Here is an 18,941-nt window from a genome sequence, read left to right as displayed (position 1 = left end):
AGTTTGGACATGGGGGGGGGTAGGAAGGGGAAGTCCCATCTACACACACGACTCACATGTTTCCCATAATACAAAATCTCATTCAAATATATCTATTTGGAAATCTTATGTGCACAAGATCCTGTGATTTAGTACAGCATTGTGCTGGGATAAAGGATTATCCAGGTACATTCCAATGATCTCATCAGACTATTATTTCCTGCTTTTTCAACCAGCCAGCCTTTGTGCCTTTGCATAAACAGAACCTAACTAAAAGCAGCATGAATTTATTCATTATTCTCCCAATCACTACAAGCTTTTTCTGAGCAATTACAGTAGGATTTACACCCACAAAATCTATCAGAATCCATTGATTCTGTTTATAAAAATTTAACATATTTGTCTATTCTTCGTTTCTCTCCTTTCACATGTCATAAAAGCCACTTCTGGAAATCTATCAGAATACTGCAGGTTTATCACTCACTTCCATGTTATTTGCTTCCCAAAACAATATATTTATTTGCAAGCTTTGAAATCCAGAAAATCAGAGGAGCTTTATGTAGGACTGTGCACTAGAGCCATTTACATCACCACCAGGGCCACCCTTTCCCTCAACAGCCATTGAGTGGAGGAGGAGATTCCGATTTCTTTTTCACTGCAATACTTATTGGTGTGAATGAAATTCAGTGTGGTGTGGCAGTCTAGAGGTACTACTGTGTGAAAAGAACATTAGAAATCTGAAGTGCTGGCAACAGAATCAGTAAAACTGATGCAATAAACACTCTGTCTGAACAGAGCCCATGTTGTGTGCTACTATCTGTTTTAATCCCAAATAGGGAAGCATAGAAACTCTGTGAATGGGCTGACATAAATGACTGGTCCATTGTGATGGGTTTGGAAGGTCACATTTTGACATGTAAGCAGTATATATAAATAAAAAAAAATTGTGCAGATTTATTCCAGCAATTGGTCTTATCATAAGAGCTGTACATAAATTCAGTTAGCAGTTCTCCTTAGCCCCTCACCTTACCTGGGAGAGATGTTCAATCTAGTTTTACATGTTTTCAGGGAAGGAGCTTTGCACTTAAATGAGAAAATCATGTTTTACACCCACCAATAAATACTTTGCTCTCAAAGGAATAATGGTAAGAGGGTTATCTGCTTAATATTCATATGCAAAGCAAAACAAGTAATGCATAGTCTCCCAAGGAAAGTAACTGGAAGCAATTACCACTCTTTTAAAGGTAATTATGAGTCTAGAGACAGATTAGAAATAACATTTGCTTACTCGCAGTGGAGTTCATGATCCATTTGAATCAGATCAGTCCTCCATACTAATATGAGCTTCACTGAAATTACTCCCCAACTTGTCGTTCAGTCTGTATTTCCCTGGAGTTTCTCTGAATCACACATAGCAAGTTATATGGAACTCTCCTTTAATACTTCCACATGGATAACCAAAAGCCTTTTAAAACAAATTAGATATTGTACAGCCTGCGACTGCTTACCTAGCTGAGCCAGTTTGCTTGTTTCCCCCTTTTAAACCTTCAAACATCCAAGAGCTTGCTATATATTGAAAAGAGGAGCGGGCGTCAATCACATCACTCACTCCATTGGCTGATTTGGACAGACACTACGGCTGGTGCAGTCCATACATGTTGGGCGAATACAGTCATGCCTTTTACCTTCCAGGCCTGCTGAACATTCATGTGTGAGATATGACCTTTGTAGAGAACCTACACATGTAGTTTGTTGGCAGGCATACAATACAGGAAAATCTCTGCAGTTTGTGGGTATAGTGATTGATTGAGTTTGCTTCAATGCTGCCTTCCCACAGTGTGTTGTTCACAAAGCGGCTTACAATAAACATTCACAATTATCAAAGCAGTGGGTTGGGGGAGAGAAGTCAGCCTACAAATTCATAGGGGACAAAAATAATCAATTTAACCAACATATGATAAATGCAATACTGCAATGAATAATAATAATAATCCAGAGTTCAATACATAAGTACGGAGCAAATGGAAAATTAGCAAACAATGATGTTCCACTGGCTGTTGCATTCCAGGAAGCCTAAGCAGCCTAGCTTGAATGTTCAGAACAGAAGGGTCCTCTCACTGGACTTGGTGGCTTGCAGCTGGCTCCCTTTTCTGTATTCCATACACCTCAGAATTTACAACCATTAAACCTATGCTATCATGATCTTGCTATAGGAGAGTGCCTATGCACAAATGCACAACCATTTTAAAGATACAGGCAGCAACTATTTTGTGCAGAGGGTCCTTTCTTGCCTTCATACTGTCAGGCTTCAGGGAATCCTATCCCTCCCATGGTGGCAGAAAAGAAGAAGATAAAAAAAGAGTTCTTACCAATTAGTTTATTCAATAATCACAGCAAGAGACAAAGGAATGCGGTTTCTCTCTAGATAATGGCGTTTCTCTGAGTAAAGCCCAATTCCCTCCATCTCCCTTATCCTATGTCATTCCTGCACCAGCTGATCTGAGCTTTCTGCCTTTGAGCTCTCTGTTCTACTACTCTCACTGCACGCCTAGTCCTGGGGGAAGGGGGCTTAGTAATGTTCTCCAAAGACATTGAGTCTATCAGCCGTCTCTCCCCCGGTGCTTCTTCTTCCTGCTGTTCCTCTTCTAATATTTCCCAGCTTCTGCCCTCTGCAGCCTCTGAGCTATGTCCTTCTGCAAACCACTGATCTAAATCTATACTGTCCTCCTGTTCTCAGGAAGGTGCAGGAGAGGGGGGCACCCCCCACCATTCCTCCTCAGTCCAGCCCCTGACACATGTGTGTCAACAGAGTGTGCATAAGCCCACCCCACCCTGTGATGCTCTGTTATGTGCCCCCATTCCACTTCCCATTCCACCCTGTTCTGCCCTCTTCCAGGTCCAAGTGGACCCACACATCAGCAGTTGCACATCAGTTGGACACACGCAAAATGGTCGTTGCATACACACACACACAATGATATCCATGCATACAACATTATCCATACATTTCATGTTTGCTGCATACAACACCAATATATCACTGGTGAGTCCTGTAGCTTCCTGTGACAATTGTAATGTATGGATCTGCTGAATGGAAGGGTTAGGGAAACAAAAAATCTTTGGGGGACCCTCATGGTTCATTGTCTACGCTAAGAAGTAATAGCTGCTACAAAGCTTTCCTTTTTGTCTTTGAAGCAAATGCCAAAATTGTTTCCTCACAAATGCATGCTGCTTTAGGCCAGATTTATACATTTTCTAAGAAATGCATTTGTGGGGGATCAAATCCTTATTCACAAACATCCTAGGAAAACCACAATAGACAAAAAATAATTTGGCATATTGATTTTGGCCTGCTGTGTGAGAAAGTGAGTTTCAAGGTAAAACGTTCATTTTCTCTGTAGACTAAAGAGACTAAGTTACTAAATTTAGTGGCTGTCGGGTTATTGCAATGAGCCTATTTTAAGATAAGAAGACTTGTCTGATTACTTACTTCAGTGATCAGTCTCTCCAGTATTTTATCACAAAAGTCACATTTTTATCACCATTCATTTCCTTGTTAAAATGCAAACATAAAAAACCCAGAGCTCTAATCTTTTTCCTTAAAAAATAGTAATGAAGGCAATCTGTAGATATAATCCTGCTTCTATGCTTCCATTTATTTCAGTGCTGCATATGCAAAGGCCCTGCTCCTGAAATCACAATGAAATAAATGGTGATTATAAAACAAGTAGAGTTTTTCCATGCAGTTTATTTAGATGAAGATCTTTTTTAAAAAAAGAAAATGGAGTTAAAAGGACCATTTACATGCATTTTGTGCAGTATTTTTTTTTGCTTGCAACTTTGAATAACATTGTGTTTGTGTGTTTTAAACTTTCAGGGACATGATTTAAAATATGTGCACGGTCTATCCAGTGAATTTATTACTGATTTGTTTGTGTGTTTATGTAGTTTTAAATCTTATATGTCATCCTTTTACCCTATAAAGGAACAAAATATTGCCTCCATTAGGGAGATAATGCTACCAAACAGCCAGTCATAGCCTGGCTTCTGCAATGAATGGTGATGAAATCACATAGATCACATAGCTGTTCATCCACGAATGGACCTGTATTATACACAAAGCAAGCAAACAGCAAAAGTTAAGAATGCATTCATCATTGCTATGGCCTATTCAGATTATACTCACCTTTTAGAATAGCTAAGAATGTTACAACTTCCAGTGAACATTTTTGTTGCCAGGATGGTAAAACTATGGCCTTTATGATCTAGCTCTTTCTTGGCTTGGTACTATGGTGAGGGATGCAGGTGGCACTGTGGTCTAAACCACTGAGCTTCTTGAGCTTGCTGATCAGAAGTTCAGTGGTTCGAATCCCCGTGATGGAGCGAGCTTCCATTGCTCTGTCCCAGCTCCTGACAACCTAGCAGTTGGAAAGCACACCAGTGCAAGTAGATAAATAGGGAAGGTGGGAAGGTAAATGGCGTTTCTGTGCGCTCTGGTTTCTGTCACTGTGTTCCGTTGTGCCAGAACCAGTTTTAGTCATGCTGACCACATGACCCTGAAAGATGTCTGTGGACAAATGCTGGCTCCCTCGGCCTGAAAGCGAGATGAGCGCCGCAACCCCATAGTTGACTTTGATGTGACTTACTATGGTGAGCACCGCAGTAAATATTATCTGTACTGTTGTACATCTTTCAATCTTACAAATGGCTTGTTACATATCTTTATATAACATGTATCGATTTAGCTAACATAAACTTGTCAGTATACAGCAGTTTTGTGAGAACTACTTCTCCCTAGGAAGAAATATGGTTGTAGAAATATGAAGGTTGACTGTTCTAGGATCTGGGCAATCATAAAACATTATGCTCTCCTATTTGTCGATCCAAAGCCATCTGGAATGCAATACATGAATATATTGAAGAAACATAAACGTGTCCAATGGATTTCAGCCAGCCTGGACCACGTTCATGCATCATTAGAAAAGGTTGCGGATTGGCAGGATACAGCAATATTATATTATTAGACAATCAGTTTGTCTGATTCCAATAAAATTCTGATTCCAAAACTAATTATCGCTTTCGACTTTTACAGCTCAAATAAGAATTTCAGCACTATGTGCAACTTAATTAGATCTGTTTTAATATTCAAAGCACAGTATTAGATGCACATCTTACGGAGGAAATAAAGTAGCCCATCTATAAATAAAAAATATCATAGTAATTTTTAAAAGCACAATAGCATTGGCTTCAGCAGCATGAGAAATATTGCAGTAATTGACATAATGTTTTACAATTGATCGTTATCATTTATATAACCTCTAAAAATAAAAGTAAGAAACTATGAATGAGTGCCAGTATTGAACTACTGTTGTTTTATGATCCAGCACCATGATAGGTTAATGGAAGCAAAGGCTAGGGCAGATTTATATGCTTAATTAGATATTGAAAACATTGATTTCCCCAGGTGGTCACACTGTTTTCAGCTTTCCTGTTTCAAGCCATTTATTCTGGTGTCAAAACATTGATTTAAGTGTCTTGAGTTCAGACATGTGAGTTTGAAATGTTTAGTCATAATACAGGGCAATCAAGAGTAATGAAATATGCATTCTTTTCTCACAGCTAAACCTTGGCAAGTAATTTGCACTGTCTGCCATATGAGTGAATGTACCTTGGACATCTGCTTTGCATTCCATCGCCCCATTCACAAGTCTCACACTTGAAGATGGCCAAGACATTTCAGGCTTATTTATATAAAAGGTTTCCCTTGCAGCCTCACCCAGTGGCTAGTTTTGTGTGAGTTTTGAAAGACTTTTTCTGACCTTAAATTAGATTTGAGAATTATAAAGTTGGAAGGCCTTAGTAGTAGACCTGCATCATTCTGCGTTTGTCATACTGACTGGTCTTAAGCTTTCCCAGCAGTCTTTATCTGTGAATGCTTAATATTTCTCTCAAAAGGTAATTGGGCCCCAGTAAGCTAATTCCATTAATTTCAATGGCTCTACTCTGAGTAGGACTAACACTAGCTATACGCCATTATATGAAACCTCTGAGACATTAGTTTTGCTTGTGAAGTACATAGTTCAGGTCAAATAAAATTCAGATAATACATCTTCTCTGAAGGAAGTGAGTTTAATCTTTTTAGAGACCAATGCTAAATCATGAGTTTAAGGCCAAGGTATTTAATATGTAAAGGACATCTTGTTATATATTGTACAGTATTAGGAACTACATGTATCTGAGAGAGAAAAGAAAGAACCTTCTAGTTAAAAATTCATCCCAGATCACAAAATACTAAAAATTGTTGACATCTGCTTACTCCTCATTTATGTAAAATGAGTTAGTGGCTAATCAGTCTTGTTCTCAGGGATTAGATATTTCCCTTCAGATTACAGGGACCATTAGCAATTTGGCAGCTTTCATAGAGCTAAACTTGATATTTATGCAAATATTATGCAGCATGAAGGAGCCATTTGCTTGTTGAATTTTATTATGTGCTAGTCATGAATATTCTGACAACTGTTGGTTAATAATAGAAAAGCTGGCAAGCGAAGCCTTTTGAAATAAGAATATGTGCAAGAATAGGATCAAATGCTTCTTGAGTGTGAATGGGGCACTGTGAAAAGACCCAACTTTCTTTCTCACAACATTGCTGCTGGTGCTCAGAACTCAGGCTCCGTCCACACTACACATTTAAAGCAGTATCATGCCACTTTTACCTGTCATGGCTTTCCTCAAAGAATCTTGTGAACTGTAGTTTTTTTAAGCATCATGGGAATTGTTAGGAGACCCTAGATCCCCAAAATTCCCTGAGAAGAGGCATTGACCGTTAAACCACTCTGCAGAATGTAGTTATGGGAGGTGATGGGATTTATTTTATTCTTGTTTCATAAAATTTATATCTCACTTGATTGTATTTTTTAAAAAAACCCTCAAAGCAATTTACAATACAATACTGCTTTAAATGTACAGTGCAGATGGGGACTCAATTTAAGACTTTAAACTGAGAGGAGATTTTCTTTGCTCTGCGAATCTCCGAAAACATTCTGTTCCTTGGTCAATCTGAATTCCTGTTTGTAAATCTAGTTCTGTCATGATGTCCAACAAGTATGAAGCTGCTTCATTGTTAAGATAATAACCAGACATACATCCTTCTGAGGTGAAGGCAGATGGCTATCAGAGATAAAGTTATCTTGCCAGTGACTAGTTATAATGTAGAAATTTGGTTCATTTCACATGTTATTGTGAACCTACCTAATCTGAATTTCTGAAACATAACTGTCCTTCAAAATTCACGCTTGCAACTCTCCAATCAAAAAAAAAAAAAAGGGTACAAAATGCATATAAAAAGAGAGCAGTGTGCATAAAACTGTATACATTTGCGGAAAAAAGTATACAAAAGTGCATTGAATTAGATGTTACCTGCAAAACTGTATACTTAAAATTGCATGCTGTGACATAACACCCCAATCTCTGCGTGCTGAGAGATTCTAGGAGTCTTGTTGCCTTGGAATGAAGATCAGCAGAGGCTGTGATTTAATTAAGCTATATGGTTTTATTTACACATATATACAAACACAAATATATACAGTGGTACCTCGGGTTACATACGCTTCAGGTTACATACGCTTCAGGTTACAGACTCCACTAACCCAGAAAAAGTGCTTCAGGTTAAGAACTTTGCTTCAGGATGAGAATAGAAATCGTGCTCCGGCGGCGCGGCAGCGGCAGGAGGCCCCATTAGCTAAAGTGGTCTTCAGGTTAAGAACAGTTTCAGGTTAAGAACGGACCTCCAGAACGAATTAAGTACTTAACCCGAGGTACCACTGTATGTGTATATATTTACACATCTATACAAATGGGCTCATAGGATTAATACCAAAAAAGCTCTTGCTTCTCCCTTAGTCACAGCTTTGGATACTGACACAACTGTCAGTTAGAGCAGAGTGGGTTTTTTCATGCTGGAAGGGAGGAAGCAAGCTCTTTTCGGTTGTTCTTTCTCTGGCTGATTGATGGGGCCAAGCTGATGTTCTCTTCCCACAAGGTTCTTCTTGGAAGCCAAAGGTTCGTTCTCTCCATGGCCCTTAGTCCCCTTGGTCAACTGCAGAGACCAAAGTGTCATATATTTCATCATGTTTCCAGTGATCTTGGTGTAAGACCCCTTAGTAATTTTACAGAAACAGATAAAATATTCCCAGTGTTGTCTGGGACTCTACATCCCCCGGTAATGTTGTAAGCCTCCTTGGTAATTTTTAAATACATTTTAAGTAACTAAATAAAATATTCCCAGTGTGGTCTGGAACACCATGTTCGCCTGAAGACTCTTGGCTGGTTAACACATGCATATAATTTGCTCGATTGTGGTATATTTTAAGGATAGGCGTCAATTGTAATAACTCCAGTGAAAATCTTTATGCTTAAGGTGATATAATATTAGGAATCCGTTAGTACTTAATGCTAAGTCAGAACTTTGATCCCGGTACTAAACTTGGGACATTTCACAGGCAAAGCAGGTGTTCTGCTGAAAAGCTATAGTGAAGAAACATTCATACATACAAATGATTGCTTGCTGTTATGTTCTTTATATGAGGTACACCAGGAGTGGGGAACCTTTGACCCTCCAGTTGATGCTGGACTGCAGCTCCTGTCATCCCTGAGCATTTGCTGTGATGCCTGGGGCTGTTGGGACTTGCAGTCTACAAAGATATGGAAGGCCAAAGGTTTCTTACTCCTGAGACTCATACATTTCTTAGGAAGAGAGCACTGATTGGGTCTTCTAGACAGACAGTATTTTCTTGATCCAACTATTTTCTTGATTACCTATTTCACTCACCTCTAATTGAGAGGGGGGGGAGGTTATTGGGGTTTTTTTGTTCTTGCATGATCCAAGAAAGTCTGTATTTCCTCTGTTAGTGCTGCCACCACTGAGCTTGGGCAGGAGGATAATCTGGCACTTGTCCTGAGTGGCAGCGAGGGAGCATCCCTTGACCTCTCCATGGTGACTATTGCTGGACTCTTCTCTTGGGCAGTTCCTAGGAATGACTGGAGAGTGGGTGAGGAGGAGATGGAGAGGTTGAGATCGCTGAGACCCAGTCCCATGAGATGCACTGGCTCTGAGGGGCAGGCAGAGGGCAGGGCCACCCTGGGTGGGAAGAGAGGAAGAGGGGAGTGGAGCACAAACAATCCTGATTTATTTATTTATTAAAAAAAATACTTTGTACATCTGCATCTAATCTTTCCCTTTTCTAAAATTTATTTGTTGGTGTGTGTTTTTCTTTTCGTAAATCTACTAAAAAATTAAATTAAATTAAGGAGTTTTCTCAGGATGATGGTGTGTGTTGTGGTGTGTTCTCCTTCTGATAGGAATGCTCTGCAGGGTGGGGACACGAAAAATGGAGGGTCAGTCGGTGAAGAGTGAGAAATGTCCCTCTTTTCATCTGAGGAACATTGGAGGGTGTGCATTGAACACATGGGGGATTAGGTAGGTTGTTAGAAACAGAGGAAGCTGCCTTAAATTTGAATCAGGCCATTGGCCTATCTAGCTCAGTAGAGTCCACATTGACTACCAGGGGTTCTCCAAGTCTGGGTTCTGTCCCAGACCTACCTGGAGATGCTGGGGATTGAACTTGGGACCTTCTGTATGCAAAGCAGCTGCTCTACCACTGAGCTATGGCCCTATTGGCTTGACGCTATCCACTGAAGTCAGATGAATCTACAGAAAGACAGAGCCATAGTTATGGGTGGGCTAGCCTAGTTTCTTGCCCCAGGTGAAGCCTTCAGAGGGGTGCCATTGAGACTCCCATTGTGTGTGTGTGTGTGTGTGTGTGTGTGTGTGTGTGTGTGTGTGTAAAGGCACATAGCTCTTTGACCTGGGTGAAATAAAGCCTGGTTTAACCCCTGGGAAATGTACAAATAAATTAGATGAGTAAACAGACAAACGGTGGTTCAACAAGTATAAAAGAGAAAGCACACTCCAGAAAGCCAAAAGGTAACCTGTCCTCATCTCCTTTGCTCTCCTCAGTTTCCTGCCGTGCTTTACAAGTATCTTTTCCAATAAAATGTGTCTGAATCTCCATCACTTTGAATGCTTGCTAAGATAAAAGCATGTATCGAAGGCAGACGGAATGGCTTCAATAACTGCACATTATAAAAATAAAAAAGGCTTCTGGTTAATGTTAGGGTGTGAAACCTAAGACGCTGGCAAGTTAGCAATGTCATGTAACTTTAAGTAGTCAAGCTCGTTAAGTTGTTAAGTTGCTCAGTATATAAAGAGTGTTTGTTTTCTGAGTCTGTGGGGCGTGAAGCAAAAATGTCCGAAAGCTCCGGAGGTGTTTCTGTTATCTTTCTGCAATAAACCTGTCTTTGGAAAGACAGGCTTCCCTGTGTCCTTATTTCTTTGCTGCTGAGACTCTGAAGCTTGTACTGCAACAAGAATCTCTGCACTGGACTTGGTTAATACTCTGCAAAGAGAGCTGTTGCTGGTGGCGCAGCGGAAGCGTTTACTGGACCAGTACAAACTCTCTTAGGTTATGGATCCTTCTATGTTTCTACAGCTGTATTGTGTGCAGAGAAAGTGAAAGCAGCTTTCGGATGAGAGAAGACCGGCTTGGTCGTAAATCCAGCTCTTAAAGGAACTGAGCGGCTGGAGGCGTCTGAAAAGTGAGTAAGACAAATCCCAAGGGGAAAGAGAAGCAAAGGCACACAGAGGGAGTAGCAGCAGACCCCAAGAATGGCCGGGGAAAATTTCCAGGTTCCCTTTACAAAGTTGAACTCTGCTAATTACGTGCAGTGGTCTAAGAGGGCTCAAGTCTGGTTGGAAGCCAAAGAAGTGTGGGCTGACTATGTCCAGAGGCGAAAGCCATTTGTGGCTGTTGCAGCAGATGCCACAGCAGAGCAACAGGCTGCTGCACATGCTCAGAACAGGGAACATGATAAAATGGACACTAAAGCTAGATGCATGTTGATGGCATCGATAGACGATTCCCAATTACCTCATGTGGAAAATTTAAGGTCTGCATTTGAAATTTGGGAAGCTCTTAAGCGAATTCACCATAGAGCCACGCCCGGAGAGAAGGTGAACATTATACGTGCTTTGTATGAGTTGAAACTGAAGCCAGGGGATAGTGTGGTTGAACACACGTCACAGATGACTGAGTATTTCAACCGACTGTCATCTTTAGGTGTGAATTTTCCTGAAAATATTAAAGTTTATACTCTGCTTAGCAGCCTGCATGCAGGGTTTGAAAACTTAGTATTAACTTTACAAGTTTTGCCAGAGGACCAGCTGAATATGAATCATGTGACTGGTAGATTGTGTGAGCAAGAATATCAACATCATCGAAAACGTATTGATAATTCAAATACCCCAAGGGTTGGATGTTCAGATAATTCCCAGCGTGGGGAAACTAGCAGGCAGAGCTGTAAGGAAGCCTCACAAGTGTCTGCTATGGCCAGCAAGTCATGTTTTCGATGTGGCAGCAGGTTTCATTTGATAGCAAAGTGTCCAGAAAAGCAACAGGAATTTCAACAGTCCAGGGCCAGTTTCCGGAGCTACAGGGGAAGACGACGTGAGAACTACAAGAATCAACGATCCAGAGGGGGAGCAGGTGCTGATAAGGGACTATCTGCAATGGCAGCACAACAGAGTCCTAAAAGGAGCCAACAAACCTTGAAGTGGATAATTGACAGTGGAGCAAGTCACAGTTTAGTTCCAGCGACATCTAGTGGCCGCTTGATGAACTGCAAGACATTGCCAGTTGCAAAAACCTTGACTATAGCAGACAATAGTAAACGAGAAATGAACCTTAAAGGCACAATTTATGTTAACTGTTTGCAAACTAACCTTCCTGTTTTTGTTCTTCCAGGAATGAAGAATGGACTTTTGAGTGTGTCATGCCTGGTAAAAAGTGGTTTTAAGGTTGAGTTTGAAAAAGATGTGTGCACCATTTCGAAACAGGGAAAGGAGCTAGTTAAAATTCCCTGTGAGGATGGGCTTTTTGTTTTGGATGAAGAGCAGTTAGCAGCAGGTAGATGTTCAACAGGTGAAGCACAAGCTAAGTGTGTAAATAAGGCTCCTCATACAGGTTGTGCACATCTACTACACAGAAGGTTGGCTCATATATGCTTTAAGTATGTAAGCAAGATGCCAGATTTAGCTGAGGGGTGTAAGATTAAACCCTGTCCAAATTTTCTGGATTGTTGTGCTTGTAAACACGCTAAGGTTAAGACATGTAACTATCCTAGATCTGATAGAGTAAGCAAGAAACCCTTTGAACTTGTGCACACAGACGTGTGTGGCCCTATGCCAGTCAAATCGCTTGGAGGTGCGAGATTTATGCAAATTTTGGTGGATGATTTTTCAAGGGCTAGTTGGGTTTTCTTTCTGAAAGAAAAATCACAAGCAGCTTCCATCCTGATGGATTGGATTGAAGAAGTCGAATGTAAATTTGACAGCAGGGTACGTAAAATACAATCAGATCGTGGTGGGGAATATGTGAACCACACGCTGGAGACGTGGTTAAAAAGGAAAGGTATAGTTCATAGACTTACCAATCCCTATTCACCACAGGAGAATGCAGTTGCCGAAAGAAAATTTCGAACATTACAGGAAGCCATTGCTGCTTTGCTGTTTGATTCTGGACTTCCACAGCGTTTTTGGGCTGAGGCTGCACTGTATGCGAATTATACTTTTAACAGAGTGTACAATAGCACAGTAGGCAACACTCCTTACTTCATGCTATTTGGGAAAAAACCAAAAATTGATCATCTAAGAGTTTTTGGATGTCGTGCTTATGTGCTGGTGCCTAGGGCACAACGTAGGAAAGGCGATCCTAGGTCTAAAGAAATGTTTTTCTGTGGTTATCAAGCAAACACAAAAGGTTGGAGATTTGTGAATGTAGAAGGCAATCAAACGAAAATCACAATCAGCAGAAGTGTGGAATTTTGTGAACAGGATGGTTGGAATAAAATTCATGGAAATCCTGACATACTATTTGATGTGGTTAACAGTAACAATGAAACTCAGGCCCCAGGGCAGGTATTAGTTCCAGAACAGACTGAGGAATTTAAGTCTGAGGACGAGGGTGAGAAATCGCCTAGTTCACCCAAGTCTGTAAAGTCAGAATCTTCTAGCTCTAAAAGTTCACCTGTACAGCAAGAGAGACGTGTAAAGTCAGAATCAGAAAGTTCTTCAACTACTAGTGACAAACAGGTGACGACTAGTGATTCTGGGTCAGAGGGGGAAACTGAAGGAACATCGCAGGAACTGTTAAGGCGTTCTCAGCGTACCAACAAAGGTAAACCTCCTGAAAGGTACCAAGCTATTAGTGTTTGGGCTGGTTTGGCAAATTGCGAACCTGAAAGTTTTGAGGAGGTTGAGCAATTACCCCAGGAGGAGGCCAGTAGGTGGCGTGAGGCCATGCAAAAGGAGTTGAATTCTATGAAAGAACTGGGTGTGTTTTCCATCACCAAACTGCCAGAAGGTACCAAGGCAGTAAGTTGTAGGTGGGTGTACAGGATAAAGACAACAGCGATGGGGAAACCAGAGTACAAAGCAAGGCTTGTAGCTCGAGGTTTTACACAAAGAAAGGGGTTACATTATTCCGAAGTCTATGCACCCACTTCAAGGAGTGAAACCCTACGGGCACTATTAGCAGTTGCTGCTCAGAAAGGGTTCAAAGTGAATCAATTTGATGTCTCTACAGCTTATCTTCATTCAGGCTTGGCTGAAGAGCTCTATATGGAGCTACCGCCAGGATTGAAAGTTGGTAAATCAAATCAGGTATGGAAACTACATAAATCTATTTATGGACTCAAGCAATCTGCTCATAATTGGAATGAGTGTTTGAATGACGTTTTGGTAGGCATTGGTTTTAGCAGGAGCAAGGCTGACAATTGCTTGTATTTCAGAAATTCAGGAGATGCTCAAGAATCTTTGCTTGTTTCTGTAGATGACCTGATTTATACTTCAAAGACACAAGAACAAGTAAAAAAACTAGCCAAAGAGTTAAATAAACACTTCAAAGTTAAGAATCTTGGTGATGTGAAGGTCTATCTTGGTGTTCAGATAGATAGGACCAAAAATGGCAGTTTTCTACTGAATCAAAAAGGCAAGATATTGCAAATGTTGAAAAAGTTTAGCATGACAGAGTGTGCAGGTGCTAGAACACCAATGGAAATGGGTTTTGTAAAAGACAATGAGTTCAAGGATAGTGCTGAATTCAAGCATGCTGAAATCTTTCAGTCAGCACTGGGAAGCTTACGTCATCTTTCGCAATGGAGTAGGCCAGATATTGCTTACACTGTTAACTTACTCAGCAGAGAAGCTTCGAAACCTAGTGTAAATGCATGGAAAGGAATTCAAAGAGTGTTAAGATATTTACAATACACCAAAGATTTTTGCCTTGAATTATCTTCAGAAGGACAAGCACAGATTACTTGTTGGGCAGATAGTGATTGGGCAAATTTAAAGGATAGAAAATCAGTGTCTGGCTGTGTAATAAAATTTGGTAACTCTCTGATTGGGTGGAGATCCAAGAAACAGAACCTGATTGCTTTGTCGTCAACAGAAGCTGAGTTCTGTGCCTTATCTGAGTTATGTAGAGATCTAGAATTTTACAAATGCTTGGCACAAGAGATGTATGAAAAAGCCATCACTCCAATCACTGTATGGGGTGATAATCAGCCGTGTCTTAAGTTAGCACAAAATGGGCAGTTTAAAGGTCGTACAAAACATTTGGATATCCGCTTTCAAAATGTTTGTCAAATGGTAAAAGCAGGAATTGTTAAATTAAATTACTGTCCCAGTCATGAAAATCAAGCTGATGGTTTTACAAAACCGCTTGGGTTTCAGCGGCATGAAAACTTTTGTGAAGAAATGGGTCTGAAGTAATTTTTGTTTTTTGTATTGCCAGCGAGAGGGGGTGTTAGGGTGTGAAACCTAAGACGCTGGCAAGTTAGCAATGTCATGTAACTTTAAGTAGTCAAGCTCGTTAAGTTGTTAAGTTGCTCAGTATATAAAGAGTGTTTGTTTTCTGAGTCTGTGGGGCGTGAAGCAAAAATGTCCGAAAGCTCCGGAGGTGTTTCTGTTATCTTTCTGCAATAAACCTGTCTTTGGAAAGACAGGCTTCCCTGTGTCCTTATTTCTTTGCTGCTGAGACTCTGAAGCTTGTACTGCAACAAGAATCTCTGCACTGGACTTGGTTAATACTCTGCAAAGAGAGCTGTTGCTGGTGGCGCAGCGGAAGCGTTTACTGGACCAGTACAAACTCTCTTAGTTAAGCCAGCCCCACGCCCACCTAGCCTTCTGTTCTCCTCTCTATGGTTACCACCCCTGATCCAAAGAGACTCCTGGGAAATGAACCTGCCACCCTTCCACCTCTATGTTCATTGGAGGTGTGGATGGGGGAAAGCCCATATGGAAAGTTCCAACCAATGTCTGTTTCAGGTATAGAAGACTGCAGAAAATACATCAGGAGAGAGAAGGTTCACTTTCAAACTACCCATATAAAGTGAAGGTAGCAAAGTCACTGTGTGCATAATTTTATACCTTGGAGATGCATAGCCCAGAAATCCACATATCTCTGGGACTTGTTGCATCTTTCTGCTTGACACAAGAATGAAGAATAGATTTCCATGGTGTGCACTTGTTGCCATCTTGTGGTTTGATGTAGAAGATGAGCAGAAAAGTGGCAACTTCAGTCTTATTTGTATTGAGGGATTATATATAATTTATCTTTGGAGGTTTGACCTCTTGAAGGACTCCTCTACACACCACTGTCTTCCTTTGCCATCATGGCAGGATGAAGACAACAGAGATTGTAAAGCATTATTATTATTATTATTATTATTATTATTATTATTATTATTATTATTATTAGTATATGTTTCAACAATCCCAAAGTTTGGCAGTCAGTAGCACAGGTGTTGGAAAGGTGTGGTGATCTGCCATAAACAACACCATTGAAGAAGACAGCAATGGTTACCAAGACCTTGTTGCTGGTTGCAAAGAAGCCCCTGTGACATTTCAAGTTTCAGGGATCCAAAAATATAGGTCCGGCGCTGCTGACCGGTGTCCCCCAGAAGGTTGCTCAGATGGCTTTCTTACCCATGCTGTAAAGTGGAACTGCTGTCATGTCACCTTTGGACTCTAGTATTTGAAATCCCAGCCTGTGTGTATTAAACACACACACACACACACACACACACACCAGCTTGAGAAGTTCAAATCACAAGACACACATTGATGCGCATCTATCTCCAAATTGTCTTCAAGTAAATTTGTATAACACTGGCTGCTTGAATGCATGAACAATCCTATGTGTACTTATCTAAACTTTCTTTCAAGAAAAGATGCATGTTTTGAACTGTTGGGTATTTTCCATAACTTAATCCTCAACAACTTGCTTATGTGCAAATGTAAATTATTATTTTTAAAGCCCTGAACCTATGGATAAGAATATGTTGCTCAATTTTTTATATTGTAACTGTTGACTTTTGGGTAGAAATATACTGATATGCTGAGTCTGACAAGTGCACCAGATTTGGTCTAGCTTGTGCTGCCACCATGTGGTCCGCTATGAATATGTTTAGATGGTCAATAAGCTGAAGCCATAAGATGAATTCAACAGAAAGAAATGTGTTGAATGGGGTGGACCTGACTTGGCAACAGTACATGTAAAAAGGATGCAGGTGGTTTTTGCTGACCACAAGGTGAACATGAACCAGCTACACAATGGGGCTTAATATAATATTAGGCTGCTTAAACAAAAACATGGTACCTCAGGGCTGCCATATGTCCAGATTTTCCTGGACATTACTGGGATTTCAAAGGTGGAATTGACGTCTGGGCAGAATTTCTGAAATGTGGTGCTTTGTCCTGGATCTTAGGCAAGACAATTGAAAAAAATATTTATTTATTTATTTGCATTTTTGTAGAAAAAACCTCAACAACTATTGGGGTGTCCTGATTTTTACTTTCTAAAATAGGCAACCCTATGGTACCAAAATTCACCCCAGTAGGTGTGGTGTGGTACAACAATGAACATCATTGGACAGTGTCAGTACCACCCCACCCTTTCCGCATATGTGTGTTTCGGTTCCCCCATGATTCTCCTCCGAAAACAGCAGGAAAGAACTGCATGCTGGTAGACTGCCCCAAATTTTGTCACTTTACTCCTGCCATTTTCTGCAGCAATGGTGCTACCATCGGATTTTCTGGAATGAAATAAGACAGAAATGAGCACTCAACTTCCACAATATTCCCTTAGATTTCCAGGAGTGACTTTTAAGTTGTGTGAAAGCTCAAATATAATATCAGCATTAACAGCTAGGGAAACATTGGAGAAGTGGAATGCACTAACATGCTAATGCAGCTGACATGGGAAAAGTCCTGCTACCTCTGGATTCTATCACAGTCATTCTGCCCCGTATGCCAAACAAGAGTTCAGGGTGTGGGTGTGCATGCACATTGGAAGCTTGGATAGCAATCTGCAGGCGATGACAGGAGAGATGTTTTTGTTTCAGATATGCCTTTCCTGTTATTTTCCATCACTTGACGCTATAAGTTGCCCAGGGGAAGGATTTATTTTCTGTTTGTAATCCTGTTTCTCACTTTGTCCCATTATAGTAAAAGAGGATTCATCTGAAAACAAGGCACTGCCTTGTTAGTTTGACTCTGCAGTTGTATTTTGGATCCCGAACACCTTGCGAGTCAAACGTTTTGGCTCCCGAATGCCGCAAACCCGGAAGTGAGTGTTCCGGGTTGTGAACGTTCTTTGGAACCCAAACGTCTGATGGGGCTTCCACGGCTTCCGATTAGCTGCAGGACCTTCCTGCAGCCAATCAGAAGCCACACCTTGTTTTCCGAATGTTTTGGAAGTCAAACAGACCTCTGGAACGGATTCCATTTGACTTCTGAGGTACTACTATACATGAATACATTTGCAAGCCTAAAGCAAAGCTGAGTAAAAACTTTGCTTCTAAATGCTAAAAGCTCTCTCTGTCTACTGAACTATTTCAGAGGGAATGTCATTTCTGCACTCTATTTCTCCACCGTTAGTCCATTATTTTAACTTAAGGGTGTATTTTGATGTCACACAGAGTTGATTTCATTTCCCCCCTATACATGTGGAACTCTCTGTGAAGTCCAAAGGAAGTCCAGTATTCCAGAAGCAGCACAAAGGTTTGCATTAGCATTTGTGCATGCTTCATTTGGCCCTGTGAACGACCTCTTTCCTTCTTGGGCAGAGATAATGAGGTTCTCCCATTGACCTAAGACTCTCAGAAGAAAAAGAAGCTGATAGGCATTTATTAAAGGAATTTTGCTGGAAATTTATACAGGCTAGCGCCATAGCTCAGTGATCGAGCACGGCTTTTGCATGCAAAACTTCTCAGGTTCAATCACTGGCATCTTCAGGTAAGTCTTGGAAAGACTCTTGCCCCAAATGCTCAAGATTATGCAAGTCTCCAAAACACAGAGGAGAAAAACCTACATATGTTGAAAAACAAAAAAACAGAAGCTCCTGTCAGGTAGGGAAGTAATTATATATATACAGAGTCCACCCTGCACTCTGGGACAAATGCAAACAACTAGCCGTCTGGAGAGCTGAAACTGAGACCTCACATAAAACAGACAGACACACCAACAAACTCCACAAACTAGAGAAACGCCAGAAGCCCAGCCACCCTCCACAACAACCCATGAAACAAACAGTACATAACATATCAGACAGGATCCTCACCTCAACTGAAACCAAAGTACTCTCCAAAGGTTTCAACTTTGCAGTCGCCCCGAGACGCATCCCCACGGAAAACATCATATGCGGAGTCGAAGCTAGCCTAACCAAAATCAACCCAGATGAAGCCAATAAAATCAGACTTGAAGTCACCAACATCCTCTGCTCCAGCAAACCACCCAGAAGCAATTTACACAAAGAAGAACAGAAAGCACTCACCAACCTGAGGAA

The sequence above is a fragment of the Podarcis liolepis genome, assembly GCF_965112155.1.
Source record: "Podarcis liolepis genome assembly, chromosome: 9".
Lineage (NCBI taxonomy): Eukaryota > Metazoa > Chordata > Lepidosauria > Squamata > Lacertidae > Podarcis > Podarcis liolepis.
Note: the sequence above shows the minus strand (reverse complement) of the source record.